Below are 19,801 nucleotides of genomic sequence, written 5' to 3' on the forward strand. Positions count from 1 at the left end.
TACTCTGAATTGAGAAGACACAGTCTGCATGGAACCACCCTTCTTCTTGCCTCCCTTCTTGCCACTCTCTGTTTAAAAAGGATAAAGACAAACACATATAATATAATAACAAGAAATCTGTGCAAAACTAATTTAGAGTTTGATTAATTAGAAACATCATTCTATTAACAAAGTAGGTTTTTTAAATTACCTTCAACAACAGGTGGGTAGAAAGTAGACAGCAGTTTGACAGAAGACTTCTGGTACAGCTGTATAGCAGACTCGTTCAGTGGATCCTTGTTCTTGTCCAGCCAGCCAGTGATGTTGTAGTCCACAGTTCCAGCATAGTGAACCAGGGAGAAGTGGGCCTCAGGCTTGCCTTTGACAGGCTTTGGTTTCTGGAAAGCATTACTCTTGCCAAGATGCTGATCATACAGCTTGTTCTTGAACGTTGTGTCTGAGGCCTTGGGGAACATGCACTCCTCTTCAAGGATGGAGAAGATACCCATGGGCTGTTTAGAAAAAAAGTGGAGTTATACTTACATCACAGAGATTGAAAATCTGAAATGATCTGCATGAAGAGTTTATAAACCAGTCAAAACCTTCTCAATGAGCTCAATGCAAGCAGCCAAGTCCATGCCAAAGTCAATGAACTCCCAAATAATGCCCTCCTTCTTGTACTCCTCTTGTTCCAGCACAAACATGTGGTGGTTGAAAAACTGTTGCAGTTTCTCGTTGGTGAAGTTGATGCACAGCTGCTCCATACTGTTGTACTGGAGAGAGAGAGCAAGAAACATTTTCTGAAAACTGGATATGAACAAAGATTTTAACATTAACAAGAATACTTTCTGGGGCGGGGTCTCGTGGGGCGATTGCCAGCCTGCGCATAGGCGGAGTAGACAAGGCGATATCGGAAAAGGTGATTTTTGGCGCAATTTAAGCTTAGCAAACCAAAGTTATGATACACTTCATGTCATGTTTATTTATTGATCGGAAATATGCTGTTTAATCATAATTTTTGCCAGTGATTTTAGAAATATCTGCCTTCCCCCATTCAAGTAGATAGGACTGTGGACTTGCTATGACGTAAATAGCTGCCCAGATGTATTGCAAACATGGCCGCCGAGTGGCACGACTTCCGTAAACGGATTTTGATATGAATCAGTCAACTTTAAATGAAGATAAGAGAATCATTCTTACATCAAAGATCTCAAAGCCAGCAATATCCAGCACACCAATGAAGAACTGTCTGGCTTGTTTTGTGTCCAACATCTGGTTGATACGAACAACCATCCACAAGAACATCCTCTCATAGATAGATTTGGCCAGAGCGCTAACAGAGTTGTACACCTGGAGATAGAATATAGTGTACATTTAATTTGCTTCTATAATAATAAGTCACATTCATAATTTCCATGTTTAAAATGTAGCTGTTTGCATGTTATTACATACCTGTGGCACGGTCTGACCTTTGGTCACAAACTCATTTCCGACCTTCACTCTTGGGTAGCACAAAGCCTTCATCATTTCAGCAGAGTTCAAGCCCAAAAGGTATGCGACTTTGTCAGCATCTGCAGTTTTGTGGTTGAAAAATAAAATTAATTATATTTAATGCCATGACCGTTTTTCGACATGCCAATAGAATCATAAAGTCTCACCCTCTGTGCCATCAGGCTCAGCCTGCTCCTCACGCTGCTTCTGCTTGAACTTCATGTTACCATGATGCAGCACAGCTCCAGTGAACTTGTAAATGCCCATCTTCTCCTCACCACTGAAGCCCAGAATGTCAATAGCAGTCTGGAAATCACAGAAAGGTAGCCATAGCACCTGCCATATATATGTAGAATATCATTGCCATTGTCAAATAATAATGACTCACATCAGTGGCAACCAGCTCCTCTTTATCATCAATGCTTGCCACTGTGATGTGACCCTGACTGCACATGGGGAAGTCATAGGGGTTGGTGGTGATGAGCGTCATTTCTGTAAAATACAAAGGGCATTGTTGAGTAATTTACAACATTATCTACCATTTAAAAGTTCTGAATGACCTACCAATCAGCTCAGGCTTGTGGTTGGTCATCATCTGGTAGAAGATGTGGTAGCCTCTCTCATCTGAAAGCTGGAATGTCACTCTAGACTTCTCCAGCAGGTCTGGTCAAGGAATTAAGTACTTAGTGGTGTTTCAATGTTTCAGATTGGAAATTGTTATTAACTGTCTCTTACATGTCTCAATATCAGCACTAGTCAGTTTTCCAGATGTGCCGAAGTGAATTCTGATGAATTTACCCTGTTGAAATAAAATAAAGTTTTACTTGCTTTTGTGGCAACAAGCCTTTCACAATAAATATTTATATAAAAACATAAAAAACAACTAATTGTACTGTATGAAATTGAAAGCTTACAAAACGAGAGGAGTTGTCATTTCTCACAGTCTTGGCATTACCATAAGCCTCAAGCAGAGGGTTTGCAGCAATGATCTGGTCCTCAAGAGATCCCTGTGAAGTTAAGAGGGTAATGTATTAACTTAAATTAATGATAATAATATTAAAAGAGAGTTTTATTTGTATGTTTTAAGTACATTGCTTTTTGTATCACACCTTCATTTGGCTGGTTGATTCTTTCTTCTTGTCACCATGCACTGCAACTGTGGCAAAGTACTGAATGACACGTTTGGTGTTCACAGTCTTTCCAGCACCAGATTCTCCACTGGTTTGTAAGAGATGATTATCAGACAGAACATGATAAGACATGTAAAAGTTTCATGAGAGTAATAAATAACTGTTTTTAACATCTCATAAAAGTAAATACATACGTGATCAGAACAGACTGGTTATCTCTGTCTGTAAATTGAATGGTAATTTTGTTTAGATAATTGTTTCATTAAAACCAGAAACCATAATTTAACAAATCAAAATTACCTTGCCATTCAAAATTCAGCACTTACCAGTGAGCATGGCCTGATAGGCATTGTCAGAGACAGAGAAGATGTGGGGAGGAGCCTCCATACGCTTTTTGCCTCTGTAGGCAGACACCACTTCTGCATCATACACTGGGAGCCACTTGTAGGGGTTCACAGTAGCACAGAAGAGTCCTGAGTAGGTCTGAAACAAACAGAGAAATCATCCGGTTGCAGCGTCACAGTCATAATGAACTTGAACGCTGTTTTACTTTCTGCTTAACTTACATAGATCATCCATGCTGCGTAACGCTCTTTGAGGTTATACAGCACAGAGGGTTCATTGAGATGGGTCATCATGGCCATGTCCTCAATCTTGTCATACTTGGGAGGATTCATTGGGTGGACATCATCCTCCTTAGCAACTCTCTCCTATTAAAGTGATTCAGCAGACATTAGATTTGTACTTTTTTAATGATAATCTTTGAGAAATGTGGATATTTTACCTGCTTAGTATCATTCACAATAACAGTGACTTTGGCACCATCTTTGCTCTTGATTGTTCCTTTGACGTACAGCTCTTTGTCATCAACCACATAGCAGGCAGCCTTAGCATCGAAGGGTTTGCTTTGAGCCTCAATTCTCTCCTTCTCAGGCTTACGGAGGTAAATGGCAGCTTTGCCATAAATGGCCATCTCCGCGTCCGTACTCATGGTGGTGGTTTATTAAAACTGAGAAACAACAGAGTGATGCCATAGATTCAGAAACATTTTTGGTTCCAAAAGAACTATTCACTCAAAGGTTTTTACAAGAACATTTCTTTCGACTTTTTATAGTTTAAACAAAATATTTTCCACAACAAAGAGCCTTTTGTTAAACAAAAAGGTTCTTCACGGAAACATTAGACCAAATATTGTTGTTTTATGGCATTGCGAATCACCCTAATTTTGAGTGTATTTTTCTTTACCACACACATTCATGTAAATGACTATATAGTTGATTAATATAACAATGTGACAATGTGACAACTCTTGACTCAATAATTAAAGACTTAGCACACTAACTATAAGCAGCACGCAAAAATAATAAACAACCAAATTGCTACTATAATATTCACACACACCTTCAAAGCAGTAATACAACGTATGGGTCACCTAGCTTGCTACTCCTTGGGATCAGATGAAAAGTCCACAGCCCTGTCAAGTAATTCAGTTACACATAGATTACATTTACATGTCATATGTGTTGGTCAAACAAGATAACTTAAATTGATTTATGTTACTTTATTTTTTATTGTGCACAATGTATAGGGTCTAGACAAACTACGTTATCCATTGCAAGGTACTTCAGCATCTTACCACAAGTTGTATCTTCTCCAGTCTCCGAGCCCCTTGTGCTCTCATCCAAACTTATATAGAAGTTTTCTTGCACTCTAAGCAATGGCTATATATGGACCAGCTGAGTGACCTAATAAAAACTGATATGACAGCCTTTGAAATAACAGTAATATGTATGAAATCAATCTGATTCATTTGAAATTTCAGCAAAGATCACACATGCAGATCATATTTGATAGACATATCATATATGGTCATATTCATGTCTTTTTTCATTATATATATAGGTATAATGTGTGTGTGCGTGCGTGCGCTTGTTGCATTTAATACAGATGCATGTCAATTTTTGTTTGTGAAAAATAGTTTCAGTTGCTAATTAAAATAAATTTAAAAAACATGAGAAACATGCATGACATTAATGCTTCACTATTTTTATCACAAGCAAACCTTCCTTATAAAAACTGGTTGACAAGAAGATCAGCAGCAAGGCTGCCTATATGAAATATATCCTGATGGTTTACTGCCAGTGAATGAGTATTATGGTGTCTATTTATACCATTTTGCAAACTGATGCATTTTATCATTTGGATGAGTGGACTATATCACTCAATAAAGTAAAAGTGCTTCAGTTTATTTGCCACATCTTTTTGGTCTTCGGTCTGCTGTTTATCTGAAATATCAGCTATATTATATATTTGATCATTCATTATTTTAAGACTTTGAACCTCTTTTGTCAGTATCTTGTTCATTTCTTGTTTCTTGTTCAACTCACTGCTCTCTATAAAAGAAACAACCTCTTACTTTCAACTGCTTTAATTTCAGGCAAACATTAAGTGTTAATATTTAATGAAGATAATAATATTCATTAATTAGCATAACTAGAGACAACATAAACTAAAAAGACATTGATATATAGAAATGGAAAAAGTCTCAATACAGGGTGGGACCGGGGTGGTCTATATCAAAAGTAACAGTCAATATCTGGTGCGGCCACCATGCAGTGGATCTCTTCACTGTACATGGCCATTTCTTGCAAATCTTCCCTTATGAAACTTTTTACTGCAGTTAAAACAAAAAATACATGGTTACTATAGTAAAACCATGCAATCAATACACCAAAAACCATGGTTACTACAGTTTTACTATAAAAACACGGTTAATTTTCATATGGATTGTCCTTTCTTCCACCAATGCATTTTCAAGTTCCTGGACATTTTTGGGATAATTATGGCCCTAGAAATCATTGGTCTGCCATTACAATCATCTGTCATTGTTCTTCAGTAGTTCTATGCTTTTAAACAGGCCCAAAATTATACTAATGTCAACTAAGCCACTGTCAACCGTGGACTCTTTGCTCTCAAACGCTGTGTGCCACGCCCACTCGAATCGCTCCCAGTAGGAAGTCCCCAGCCCAGTATGCTATATGTTAACAAATGCGACTGCAACGCAAAGAAACGCGTTGTTGGCTAGTAATACTCACTTTTGAAAACACCTGAATCGCAGTTCTCCGCTATGCTCCTGTATGAACTTATTCTGTCCTGTGGGCTCATGGGATAGATAAGTATCCCAAGTATCTGTCGCTGGGTGTTTCAGAATGTGGGCGTAACCAGTAAGCCATCCGGGAATTTCTCACCTACTCTTTTATGAATACTGAGGATTCGGACATACTACTCTGTTTTCTCATACTATATAGTAGGTAAGGCGTATTCGGACGCAACAGTAGTATACGCACGTCCAAATCTCGTGAGAAATAGTGCACCAGCCGGGAAATTCTCGTCTACTGTTTTATGAAGACCGAGGTTTCGGACATACTATTCATTCGCCTACTGCTTTTCGCCTACTATATAGTATGGCAGTATGCGATTTCGGATTCAGCATATGCTCCAACGGGTGTTTCGGCCACCATTTTATTTTTTCGAGCTTGAGCCTTCTCGACCAATCACGTTCCTCGCATGTTGTTATGGAAACGACAGGTCTCCGTCATTGGTTAGCTGTGAAAATGGTGCTTGACATGATGTTTTTTCAGAAAATTTTAACTTTTTTCCAACCTCAAAACACGTTCTGAGCTGCAGAAAAAGACGCTGGTGTTTAAAAAAGCGCTCAGGACTTTTTTTGAAAGCACGGTTTACGCCATAGGATTATAATTTAAAACAGACTCTAGCAGCTTCAAAAAAGAAGTCAAGTGTGAACACAGACAGCTTTTTCTATTTGTAGTGGTTCTCTCTTGAGCTGATAAGGTAGATGCTGAAATTACTGATAGCGAACCAGCCGGGTGGATTGTCTGTTATTTGGCGTGAGATTTGTTTAGTTGGGCAGAGTGAGAGCCTGAAAGCGTGTGCGAAAAGCTTACAACCGTGAGCTCGTGATTGAGCAGACACCTGATGCTAGGCACTCTAGTGATAGGGGAGGGGCCATGCAAGCTCGGACGCTCCATTGCGTCATCGATCCCCGTTTTAGCCACGCCCAAAAAATCCTGAAAAGAGAATTGGTGAAAAACTGTTTAACGATTTAACTCCACAATTCAGTACTACATACTTCTGAGTCTTTGTAATGTGTTTCAGCAATACATTTCTAACATCTATAATGTGTTTAGAAACAATTCTCAGAATTCTCTTTACCCGGACTTTAAAGGTTAAAACATTCAATACCTGGCAAACCTAAAATTGCCTAATATTATTTCATAAGTATAGGTTATTTAAAGGTTATGTACTGTAAGGTCATGCTTGTGTTTTGACAAAAAGAAAAACTTCACATTTTCAAATGCCAAATGTACCTACAAATATATAATGACTCAAAAAATTAAATAACAGAGACAAATTATATGTACACGTTTATTTCACAAGAGCAAGAAAGGTACAAAACAATCATATTATATGACTGAAGTAGATGCTCCTTTCAAGTTTTGGAAATTCACTCTTCTTTGGCCTAGGAAAGAAGGAAGAGGTAAATTACACAGTCAAAAATGATGCTCTTCATTAAACACTAAACATACTTGTAAATATGCTATTTGATATAGCATCTTTATGCAGATACTCATCTACTGACCTTTCCAGCATCGCGGCTCTTGGCTCGGAGTTTGTTGACCTGAGATTCAGAAATGTCAGCACGCTCTTCAGCCTCCTCCAGCTCATGCTGCACCTTCCTCAACTTGGACAGGTGAACGTTGGCTTGTTCCTCCTACAGAATCAAAAATCCCTTTATTCAGGGTTTACAAGATATTAGATGTTCTTATGTTCTTATAATTCTCACACCAAATACTTACAGACTCCTCAGCCTGTCTCTTGTAAGCTTTGACCTTCAGCTGAAGCTTATCAACCAGATCCTGAAGCCTGGTAATGTTCTTCTTATCCTCCTCAGTCTACAAATGTCAAAACAAACAGTTACTAGATTCAACCTGCATCATTTACAGTACAACAAAAATTGGTTGATGATGGTGTATATCAGGCAGTGGTGGACAGTAACGAAGTAAATTTACCTGAGTACTGTACTTAAGTACACTTTTTTAATATCTGAACTTTACTTGAGTATTATTTTTTTCGGAGTACTTGTACTTTAACTTCACTACATTTGAAAGACAAATATCATACTTTTTACTCCACTACATTTATAAAAAGGTCCAAAAGTAGAAAATGGTTTCTAAGCAGCGGGGTTTCCTGCGTGCGCAATTTATCTGGCTTGCGATCTGCAGGACCTTTTACTGTTGCCAAGTATTTCAGTTTTCCTATGCTCGCGGTTTTCCGGCAAGCTTTGAATGGCCATTTGGCAGAGTTTTTTTAACGCAAATCTGGCAACTCTGGGATCTTTCCCGCTAAACTAATGTAAACGACGGCGCAGCTACACCATTGATAGCGCTCTAAAAAGGCAAATAGAGGCACATGTTAAAGTGTGGTGTAATCATCTGTGGGTTACGATCAGTCAAAGATCGTAGAAACATTGTCATGAAAATGATCGGCATAACGGCTAAACGGTAAATAAGCATCACATACACCTTCAGCTACGCATGCGTGTTAACTTCTGATCTGCTGCTATATCATTTAAAGCGATTTGGAAAATGAATGATGTTTTTACTCAAGTAACTATTGAAGTATTGTTGAAGTATTCCTGTTGAAATAAAAACAATGGAACCCTGCCCAAAATACAACATAAAATGTAGTGGATTTAATGGGAATTGTACTATGGATACTTGTTGTCTACTTGTATGTGATGGATTCTATTGATGGGATGGTAAATCCTATTGGAATAAAACCCCAAACACACTACAAAGAGGAATTTAATTAAAAAAATCTAATTCGAATTCAATTATTCATTGTTTTTTTTCAGCAGGGATGGTATTTGCAGTAAAACCACAGTATCCACAAATTTACCATTTTCTATATATAGTAACCATACTCCAATTAATAATCTTTAGTAAAACCACAGCAACTAAAAATACCATAGTTTCATTATATTCATTATTATACTAGCTATAGTTTATGTTTGTAGTTAAATTATGGTAATAAATCCAACAAACACATGGCTTCTACACTTAACTATTTACAAGAATCTTACTACTTACTGGTAAGTTGCTGCTAAAACTGGTAAAGGGAATATACAAAATAAAAGAACACTTCTCATAAATACATATAGGCCTAGGGGGCTAATGAGGATAATTAGGCTAAATGATCATAAAGGATTACGGTATATCTAAACTAAACATATATGTGCTAAACATATAAAGCTCTTAAAGGAGTTGCTCACTGCAAAATTTGCCTCCATTGACTTTCCATAGTAGGAATAAAAATGACTATGGAAAGTCAATGGGGGCAAATTTTGAAGTGAACTACTCCTTTAATACAACTGATACTGTGAGCTACTCTGTGTATTCAGTAGGTTGCTTCAGAGGCATAAGGTATACGACAATAAAACAATGCACAACTGACATAAAGGAAATTTACTTTTAATACTTGAGTACTTTTAAAAGCACGTACTTCTGTACTTTTACTTAAGTAAGAATCTGTCTTTACAACTTTTACTTGTAGTGGAGTAATATTTGACCAGTAGTATCCGTACATTCACTCAAGTAAGGAAGTTGTGTACTTCGTCCACCTCTGATATCAGGGGTCTTCAACTACTTTTCTTTGAGGGCCAGACTCCAAAAGTATAAATAGGATGCGGGCCAGTTTTTTACCATATCCTCATTTCTTCTGTTATTTTGTATTTCTGTTATTTATTTCGTTTTGTTCCTTTTATACTGTTTTTGTTGCTGTTACTTATAGGCCATATATTAAAACATGCACACAAATATTGCATCCAGTATTTGTGCCTTTTCATGATATTAAATTAAAAGGGATATTGTCTTTTGAATTGCTTTTTATATTCCTTAATGTGTTGCTTTACCCAAACATTGCTACTAATTTACTCATCCACAGTTCTCCAGTACATCCAAGATGTGGGTGGCATTGTTTTTTCAAGAAGATATTTCTGAAGCTATTTGGTTGAATTAATTAAAGTTAAATTAATAAAAGTAAAAACGCAAATACATTCAACACAAAAGTAATCCCTGCCCCTTGTGACGTTAAATTAGCGTCTTATAAAGCGAGTCAATTGATCTGTGCAAGAAACTGAGCGCTATTATCACATCTTCGGGTGAATTCCGATCGCATTCATGTGCCCCACGCACTTATAGGGCAGAGCCTTTGTGTAGTGCGAGTTCTGGGGGAGATGGACAGCTGTTTTTCGTAAATATAGCCATTGTTCATAATGAACGCAGTAATAAAAACAACACCGTTTTCCCCTTATCTGAGACAACCGTTCACGTGGTGTACCCTTCCTACAGTTAGCCTACTTTCAAGGGCACAAAACACGTTTTAGTACGCGACCTATCGCGTGCGCAAACCGATTGCCTGTGGCTGTGAAATGCATTGCCGATTATAACGTTGTAAATAACATTAAGTTTCTTGGACTGACCGATCAAATCGCTTTATATGACATAAATCATTATGAGCCGCGGGAATTACTTTCGTTTTGAATGTAGCAGCGTTTTGGACTTTTAAAGATGTGGCGTCTCAGGAGGACGTGCATTTGCAGCACACCGTTCTTAAAGTCTCTCCACTTATTTGAAATGTTAAGGCGGGCCAGGTAAAGATGATTGACGGGCTGCATTTGGCCCGCGGGCCGCCAGTTGACCAGCCCTGGTGTATATGTACGGTCATACCTGGTAGGTGAGTTCCTTCACTCTCCTCTCATATTTGCGGACACCTTTAACTGCATCAGCTCCACGTCTCTGTTCAGCATCAACTTCAGCCTCAAGCTCACGGACCTAGTCAAGAGATAATATTGAACTCATTTTATTCAATAAATTCAAAAAAATGTATTCATAAAAAACAACATACAGTATATAACGTATACTTACACAGCCACATCAATACAAAAAAATAGAGGGAAGCTTACTCTGGACTCCAGTTTCTGGAGTTGTTTCTTTCCTCCCTTCAAAGCCAGATTCTCAGCCTCATCCAGACCTTGCTGCAGGTCCTTCACTGTGACCTCCAGATTCTTCTTCATCCTCTCCAGATGAGCACTGGTGTCCTGCTCCTTCTTGAGCTCTTCAGCCATCATGGCAGCCTAATTAACACATCAAATATGAGTAACAGTTCTCTGTCTTTGAAGAATTCTCAGGAGTAAATAGTTAGGACAACATTACTAACATCAGTAATGGCCTTCTTGGCCTTCTCCTCAGCGTTTCTTGCTTCCTGAACGACATCATCAACTTCACCTTGAATTTGGATGAGGTCAGCTTCAAGTTTCTTCTTAGAGTTCAGAAGGCTTGTGTTCTGAAACAAAAGAATATGGCAAAAGAAGTAAATATCAAACATCTGCCTTGTGAATTGCTGCTTGTTTGCAGGAGAGACCTGTCTGATGATGAAACAAGAGTGCGAATACCTGAGAATGCAGCAGTCCAACACGCTCACTGGCATCCACCAGCTCTTGTTCAGCCACTTTGCGGCCTCTCTCTGTCTGCTCCAGAGCAACTCTCAGCTCCTCAATCTCAGCCTGCATCAGAGTGTTTCTGCGCTCCACCATGGCCACCTGCTCCTTCATGTCTTCCTGTCCTCTCACGGCATCATCAAGATGGAGTTGGGCATCCTGAACATATCATTAGTTTTTATATAACCTGTCTAAACTTTTACCTAAGATACTTCAATATTATTCTTCAAGGTATAATGTATGCTCTTCGTACATGCTAAAGTCAAAGGGAAGTCACATACCTTGAGTTGTCCCTGAACATTCCTCAGCTGTTTCTGAGCCTCAGCAGCCTGACGATTGGCATGGCTCAACTGAATCTCCATCTCATTAAGGTCTCCCTCCATCTTCTTCTTGATTCTCAGAGCATCATTTCGGCTCCTGACCTCAGAGTCCAGTGTGCTTTGCATGGATTCAATGACTCTCTGGCTGTTTCTCTTGATCTGCTCCATCTCCTCATCCTTCTCTGCAAGCTTCCTGTCAATCTCACCCTTCACCTGGTTTAGCTCAAGCTGGACACGGAGAATCTTGGACTCCTCATGCTCCAGGGTGCCCTGTAAAAGGAATTTACCAAAATTTTTAAAACTGGAATACAACCCACAGTCAAAAACATTAAATTTAAAAAAATATATTCTTGAGATACTCACTTCAGCCTCCTCCAGGGCGGTCTGAATCTCAGACTTCTCAGTCTCTATTGCTTTCTTGGCCTTTTCCAACTCATGAATGCTCTTACCAGTCTCACCCAACTGCTCAGTCAGATCAGAGATCTCCTCTACAGGTAAGAAAGAAAATATTATCAGTATATAAAGAACATTACAAATTCTGTGCTGATTTCACGTGTGTAGATTTTAACACGATTAGAATAATAATCTATTTAACAATTTCATTCTTACGCTGCAGATTCTTGTTTTCTCTCTTGAGTGTCTCCAGCTGATCCAGAGACTCCTCATAGGAGTTCTTCATCTTGAACAGTTCAGTGCTGAGTGAGCGTGCCTCTTTCTGGGCACCTTCCAGCTCTGCCTGACCCTCCTCATACTTCTGCTTCCATTCTGCCAGAACCTTATAGGATCAGATTAAATATTAGTTAGAATGAAAGAAAACCCTATAGGGTTATATGTTTCATCTCAAAGAACAACTCTTATTGCAAAATGTCTATACCTTGTCAAAGTTCCTCTGTTTTTTGTCAAGGTTTGCAGCCAATGCATTTGCTCTCTCCACATCAATCATGAGGTCCTCCACCTCACCCTGTAGTCTCTGCTTGGTCTTCTCCAGAGAGGCACATTTGGAGTTCACTGCCTCAATTTGTTCCTCTGCCTCTTGCAGACGCTGAGCCAGCTTCTTCCTGTTGTGCATTTTGAAGCCATCAGTCAGACGAGGCATGCAATTTTATGTAGCATTAACAAATGTATCAGTTCTTCTGGTAGTCATACTTGGCCTCTTCAAGCTCCTCTGTGCGCTGGATGGCATCAGTTTCATATTTGCTTCTCCACTGAGCAACCTCACTGTTTGCTTTAGACATTCCCCTCTGGAGCTCAGCCTTTGCCTCCTGCTCTTCCTCAAACTGCTCACGGAGCAGGTCACAGTCATGACGGGCTGACTGCACTGCATGGGCCAGAGCATTCTTTGCCTGATAAAAATATGTTCAAACTTACAGATTCATTATTGTCTCACACTGTTCATTATTACCACAAAGATGTTTACGTTTTTTTACTTTCACTTCCTCTTCAATCTGCCTCTTAAGCTCCTCAATTTGTTGAGTGAATGCTTGTTTGCCTCTGCTGAGCTGAGAAACAAGAGCTTCCTTCTCCTCCAGCTGACGGCCATACTCACCTGCATAAAAATGATGACATATGAGACAAGACAAGATAACTAAGAGAGGTTAAAGAGATGTCTGGTTTTCATTAATAGGAAACACCTGGAAAACAGTAAATCAAAACAGTATTAAAAATATATATAGAGAGAGAGATAACCAAAATCAAATGAACATTACCATTTTCAGTTTGAAGTCTTGCTCTTTGAGCACTGAGGTCATTTGTCTGGCGGAGGTTTTCATCGTTCTTGGACTTTATTTCACTGAGTTGGTCCTCCAGTGTGCGGCACATCTTCTCAAGATTGCCCTGAAAACAATAAGACCATTAGAACTTTGAGAATCTGATTCACGTTTATTTATCCCTCAAAAAAATAAATTCTCAACCTTTGCTTTGGCAACAGCCTCCATGTTGCTGGAGAGATCATCAATCTCCATTTTGTATTCACTCTTCTCTTTCTCAAGCTTCTGCTTGACACGCTGGAGGTTGTCAATTTGCTCTCCCAGCTCGGCCACACTGTCTGCCTGTTTCTTGCGGAGGGCAGCAGCGGTAGCTTCATGCTGAAGGGTGGACTCTTCCAGATCACGACGTAGCTTCTGAAATTCAGCTTCACGCTTCTTATTCATCTCGATCTGAGCAGCAGTTGCTCCTCCGGCTTCCTCAAGCCTCTCGCTGATCTCCTCAAGTTCCCTGGAGAGATCAGCTCTCTGCTTCTCAACCTTTGCACGAGCAGCACGCTCAGCCTCAATCTCTTCCTCCAGTTCCTCAATGCGAGCCTACAGTAGCATTTATTGATACATACTTTAAGAATCTTAAATTTACCTTTTTAAACAATTTACCTTTTAAAACAGTCGAAATTAATACCTGAAGCTCCTTGATCTTCTTCTGAAGTTGAGCTCCAAGAGATTGTTCATCTTCAATCTTGCTGAGCAGCTGGCTTGTTTCAAAGTCTTTCCTGTTGAAATTTAGCAAAACAAAGTATGAAACGTCACAAGACAGTAGTAGAGTTTTAATAGAAGTATTTATTTGTTTTTTTGTTTATTTGTATTATGTTTTTAAAATTACTTCTTCAGCTTCTCCTCAGATTGCTGCTTGTCATTCTCTAGGTCCATGACGGTCTCCTGGGCTAGTTTAAGGTCTCCTTCAAGCTTTCTCTTAGCTCTCTCAAGGTCCATACGGAGCTTCTTCTCTTGCTCCAGGGAACCCTCAAGCTATAAGACAACATAGAAAATGTTTTAAAAATAAATGTAGGCAAAAATCTTTTTTGATAATAGTCTGAGAACAGTTACTCACATCATCATCTTGTTGCTCAAGCTTTGTCTTGGATTTGGTCAGGGTGTTGACTTTGTCTTCCTCTGCCTGGAGATCGTCCAGAGTCTGCTGATGTGCCTCTTGGAGAGCTTTCTTCTCCTTTGTGAGCTTGCCAATGCTGTCATCCTGAGCTGCCATTTCCTCAGTCAGGTTCTTAACCTGTGTCAATTTTGATCCCAGATTATCTTTTCCAATTCATATTCCATAATAACATATTATGTTTAATAATGAATACAAAATGAAGTACTGTTTAATGTTAGAAAAAAACTGTGTCACAAACCTTATTCTCAGTGGCATGTTTCTCCTTCTCAACTTTAGCCAAGGTGAGCTCCAGGTCATCAATGTCTTTCTTCAGTTCAGAACACTCATCCTCCAGTTTCCTCTTCTTGGCTGTAAGTTCAGCATTGATTTCTTCTTCATCTTCCAGTCTCTCAGTTGTCTCTTTTAGTTTAGCTTCAAGCTGGATTTTGCTCTTGATCAGACCCTCACACCTTTCCTCAGCATCTGAGAGATTCTCAGATTCCTATTTTTATGTTTAAGAAATGCACAACATATCTATATGTCAGCATACACATTAGTGTCCTGTCAGGTTTGTTATGAACTAATGAAAATAAATTTTTATATTGTTCCACTCACAGAGGCCACTTGCAGCTGCAGATCATTTTTCTCTTGCAGCAGAGCAACCATTTTCTCTTCAAGATCCTTCTTTTTGGCTTCAGCCTTGACCAAAGCTTCTTTGCATTTTGCAAAGTCCTCTTTCATAGATGATAGCTCCTTCTCAGTCTCAGCACTCTTTAGCAGAGGCTTAATTTTGTAGTAAACCTTCATCCATGGCCAGTGTTTGACATTCATGAATGAGCGGATGTTGTATTGGATGGTGTAAATGGACTCCCTTGTGAATAGTCATTTAATGTCATTTACATCAGTATATATAGGTATTACAATTATTTATTATATTTCTTTCATAATGCTCACCTTCTCTCCATCATCTTCACAAACTCTCTCCTCATGAGGTAACCACGGCATAGAGCCTGAGTCATTGTGACCAGAGCAGCCAGTTTCTCATCACGCATCTCCTCAAGAGTACCCAGAAGACCAGCTTTGAAGAACACCTGCATTTAGGCAAAATAATAGAGAGATTAATTTAATTTATAGTTAAAACGAAACATTATGATTCATGAAAAATACATAATCGTAAAGTAGAATCATGTTAACCTTTGTGTGTCCAAATCTGTACTGGTCATGATCAACATCGATGGATCCCAGGAGTTTCTCAGAAGCTTTCTTGTTGTCAATGAATTGTCCCTCAGGGATAACACTGGCATTCAGCACCTTGTATCTGTGGATGAATCAAATTGCTTTACATCTTTGATTTAATTAAGATGAGCCTCAAACAGAAAACAATATTTTCATGTGGTCCCATTTACCTCTGTTTGAAGTCACCATAGAGGATTCTGCTGGGGAAGCCTTTTCTGCAGATTCTGATACCTTCCAGTACACCGTTACACCTTAGCTGGTGGATAACCAGGTGGTTCTCCATGAGACCTATGAAAACAGTGGATGGCATGAGTTTGGTAGATGAACAACACCTCACATTAACATAACTGTGTGTCCTTTTAATATCAGAATATATGTTAGTGCGTCATGATTTTACCTGGATTCTTGGACTCATTGGGAATCAGACAACGTACAAAGTGAGGGTGAGTGCTCCTCAAGTTGGTCATCAGCTTGCCCAGATTCTCCTGTAACATCGCACACAGTTTCAGCGTTATCATTCATCATTATTTCTATCATTATTTAGTTTTATAATTTTGGACAATGACATACTCTGAACTGAGAAGACACAGTCTGCATTGAACCACCCTTCTTCTTGCCTCCCTTCTTGCCACTCTCTGTTTAAAAAGGATAAAGACGAACACATAATATAATAACAAGAAATCTGTGCAAAACTAATTCAGAGTTTGATTAATTAGAAACATCATTCTATTAACACAGTAGGTTTTTTAAATTACCTTCAACAACAGGTGGGTAGAAAGTAGACAGCAGTTTGACAGAAGACTTCTGGTACAGCTGCACAACAGACTCGTTCAGTGGATCCTTGTTCTTGTCCAGCCAGCCAGTGATGTTGTAGTCCACAGTTCCAGCATAGTGAAGCAGGGAGAAGTGGGCCTCAGGCTTGCCTTTGACAGGCTTTGGTTTCTGGAAAGCATTACTCTTGCCAAGATGCTGATCATACAGCTTGTTCTTGAATGTTGTGTCTGAGGCCTTGGGGAACATGCACTCCTCTTCAAGGATGGAGAAGATACCCATGGGCTGATAACAAATGAATGTAGAGAATTAATAATATCACAAAGTTCATGAATTACATACGATTTACTTTAAGAGAATTATAAACCTTCTCAATGAGCTCGATGCAAGCAGCCAAGTCCATGCCAAAGTCAATGAACTCCCAAATAATGCCCTCCTTCTTGTACTCCTCTTGTTCCAGCACAAACATGTGGTGGTTGAAAAACTGTTGCAGTTTCTCGTTGGTGAAGTTGATGCACAGCTGCTCCATGCTGTTTTACTGGAGAGAGAGAGAAAGTGAAAATGACTGAAAACGTGTTATGAATCAGTCAACTTTGAATGGACATAAGATCATTATTCTTACATCAAAGATCTCAAAGCCAGCAATATCCAGCACACCAATGAAGAACTGTCTGGCTTGTTTTGTGTCCAACATCTGGTTGATACGAACAACCATCCACAAGAACATCCTCTCATAGATAGATTTGGCCAGAGCGCTAACAGAGTTGTACACCTGGAGATAGAATACAGTGTACATTTAATCTGCTTCTATAATAATAAGGCACATTCAAAATTTCCATGTTTAAAATGTAGCTGTTTGCATGTTAATACATACCTGTGGCACGGTCTGACCTTTGGTAACAAACTCATTTCCGACCTTCACTCTTGGGTAGCACAAAGCCTTCAGCATATCAGCAGAGTTCAAGCCCAAAAGGTAGGCGACTTTGTCAGCATCTGCAGTTTTGTGGTTGAAAAATAAAATTAATTATATTTAATGCCATGACCGTTTTTCGACATGCCAATAGAATCATAAAGTCTCACCCTCTGTGCCATCAGGCTCAGCCTGCTCCTCACGCTGCTTCTGCTTGAACTTCATGTTACCATGATGCAGCACAGCTCCAGTGAACTTGTAGATGCTCATCTTCTCCTCACCACTGAAGCCCAGAATGTCAATAGCAGTCTGGAAAGCACAGATAGGTATGAGCCATAGTACCTGCCATATATATGTAGAATATCATTGCCATTGTCAAATAATAATGACTCACATCAGTGGCAACCAGCTCCTCTTTATCATCAATGCTTGCCACTGTTATTTGACCCTGACTGCACATGGGGAAGTCATAGGGGTTGGTCGTGATGAGCGTCATTTCTGTAACATACAAAGGGCATTTATGACAGAGTGTTTCACAATATTAAGTGGCATTTTAAAGCTTTGACTGACATGTGTGTACTTACCAATCAGCTCAGGCTTGTGGTTGGTCATCATCTGGTAGAAGATGTGGTAGCCTCTCTCATCTGATAGCTGGAATGTCACTCTAGATTTCTCCAGCAGGTCTGGTCAAGGAATTAAGTACTTAGTGGTATTCAAACAATTGCCTATGTTTCAGATTGGAAATTGTTATTAACTGTCTCTTACATGTCTCAATATCAGCACTAGACAGTTTTCCAGATGTGCCGAAGTGAATTCTGATGAATTTACCCTGTTTAAATAAAATAAAGTTTTACTTGCTTTTGTGGCAACAAGCCTTTCACAATAAATGTTTATATAAAAACATTTAAAAAAAACTAATTGTACTGTATGAAATTAAAAACTTACAAAACGAGAGGAGTTGTCATTTCTCACAGTCTTGGCATTACCATAAGCCTCAAGCAGAGGGTTTGCAGCAATGATCTGGTCCTCAAGAGATCCCTGTGAAGTTAAGAGGGTAATGTATTAACTTACATTAATGATAATAATATTAATATAGAGTTTTATTTGTATGTATTAAGTACATTGCTTTTTGTATCACACCTTCATTTGGCTGGTTGATTCTTTCTTCTTGTCACCATGCACTGCAACTGTGGCAAAGTACTGAATGACACGTTTGGTGTTCACAGTCTTTCCAGCACCAGATTCTCCACTGGTTTATAAGAGATGATTATCAGACAGAACATGATAAGACATGTAAAAGTTTCATGAGAGTAATATATAACTGTTTTAATGTCTCATAAAAGTAAATACATACGTGATCAGGACAGACTGGTTCTCTCTGTCTGTAAATTGAATGGTAATTTTGTTTAGATAATTGTTTCAGAAAAACCCTAATTTCACAAATCAAAATTACCTTGCCATTCAAAATTCAGCACTTACCAGTGAGCATGAACTGATAGGCATTGTCAGAGACAGAGAAGATGTGGGGAGGAGCCTCCATTCGCTTTTTGCCTCTGTAGGCAGACACCACTTCTGCATCATACACTGGGAGCCACTTGTAGGGGTTCACAGTAGCACAGAAGAGTCCTGAGTAGGTCTGAAACAAACAGAGAAATCATCCGGTTGCAGCGTCACAGTCATAATGAACTTGAATGCTGTTTTACTTTCTGCTTAACTTACATAGATCATCCATGCTGCGTAACGCTCTTTGAGGTTATACAGCACAGAGGGTTCATTGAGATGGGTCATCATGGCCATGTCCTCAATCTTGTCATACTTGGGAGGATTCATTGGGTGGACATCATCCTCCTTAACAGTTTTCTCCTATTAAAGTGATTCAGCAGACATTAGATTTGTACTTTTTTAATGATAATCTTTGAGAAATGTGGATATTTTACCTGCTTAGTTTCATTCACAATAACAGTGACTTTGGCACCATCTTTGCTTTTGATTGTTCCTTTGACGTACAGCTCTTTGTCATCAATCACATAGCAGGCAGCCTTAGCATCAAATGGTTTGTTCTGAGCCTCAACTCTCTCCTTCTCAGGCTTACGGAGGTAAATGGCAGCTTTGCCATAAATGGCCATCTCCGCGTCCGTACTCATGGTGGCGGTTTAACTAAAGACAAAAGTTGAGAGGCATCCATTTGAAAATTCAAGATCATTGCATGTGTCATTAAATCAAGACTCTTTCCTGAAATCATATGAATTGCTCATTATAGAGTAATCTTCTGTTTGGGCCACAAAAACAGAAACAATATTTACAAGTCTTAATAACTAAAACATTCTAAAATTCCTAATTTATACTTTTAAACATAAAAATTCATTTTTATATTTAATTCTTAGCTTGGGGATAAAAATGCAGAATGTGTTTTCTTTAATACACACATGAATGACTAATTCATGTATGCAGGGCTAGGAAGGTTATACTTTTCAAATGTATTTCACTACAGATTACAAAATACATGCTTTAAAATGTAATTTGTAACGCA

The 19,801-nt window shown here is 38.9% G+C and overlaps 2 pseudogenes; both read right to left on the reverse strand.

Moving 5' to 3' along the window:
• The window catches only part of LOC130546401 (myosin heavy chain, fast skeletal muscle-like), a 17,789-nt pseudogene extending 13,500 nt beyond the window's left edge, over nt 1-4,289 (reverse strand).
• Nucleotides 4,290-7,125: 2,836 nt separating this feature from the next.
• Nucleotides 7,126-19,130, reverse strand: LOC130563779 (myosin heavy chain, fast skeletal muscle-like; annotated as a pseudogene).
• Nucleotides 19,131-19,801: the final 671 nt, after the last annotated feature.

The sequence above is a fragment of the Triplophysa rosa genome, linkage group LG2 (genome assembly GCF_024868665.1).
Source record: "Triplophysa rosa linkage group LG2, Trosa_1v2, whole genome shotgun sequence".
NCBI classification, from domain to species: domain Eukaryota; kingdom Metazoa; phylum Chordata; class Actinopteri; order Cypriniformes; family Nemacheilidae; genus Triplophysa; species Triplophysa rosa.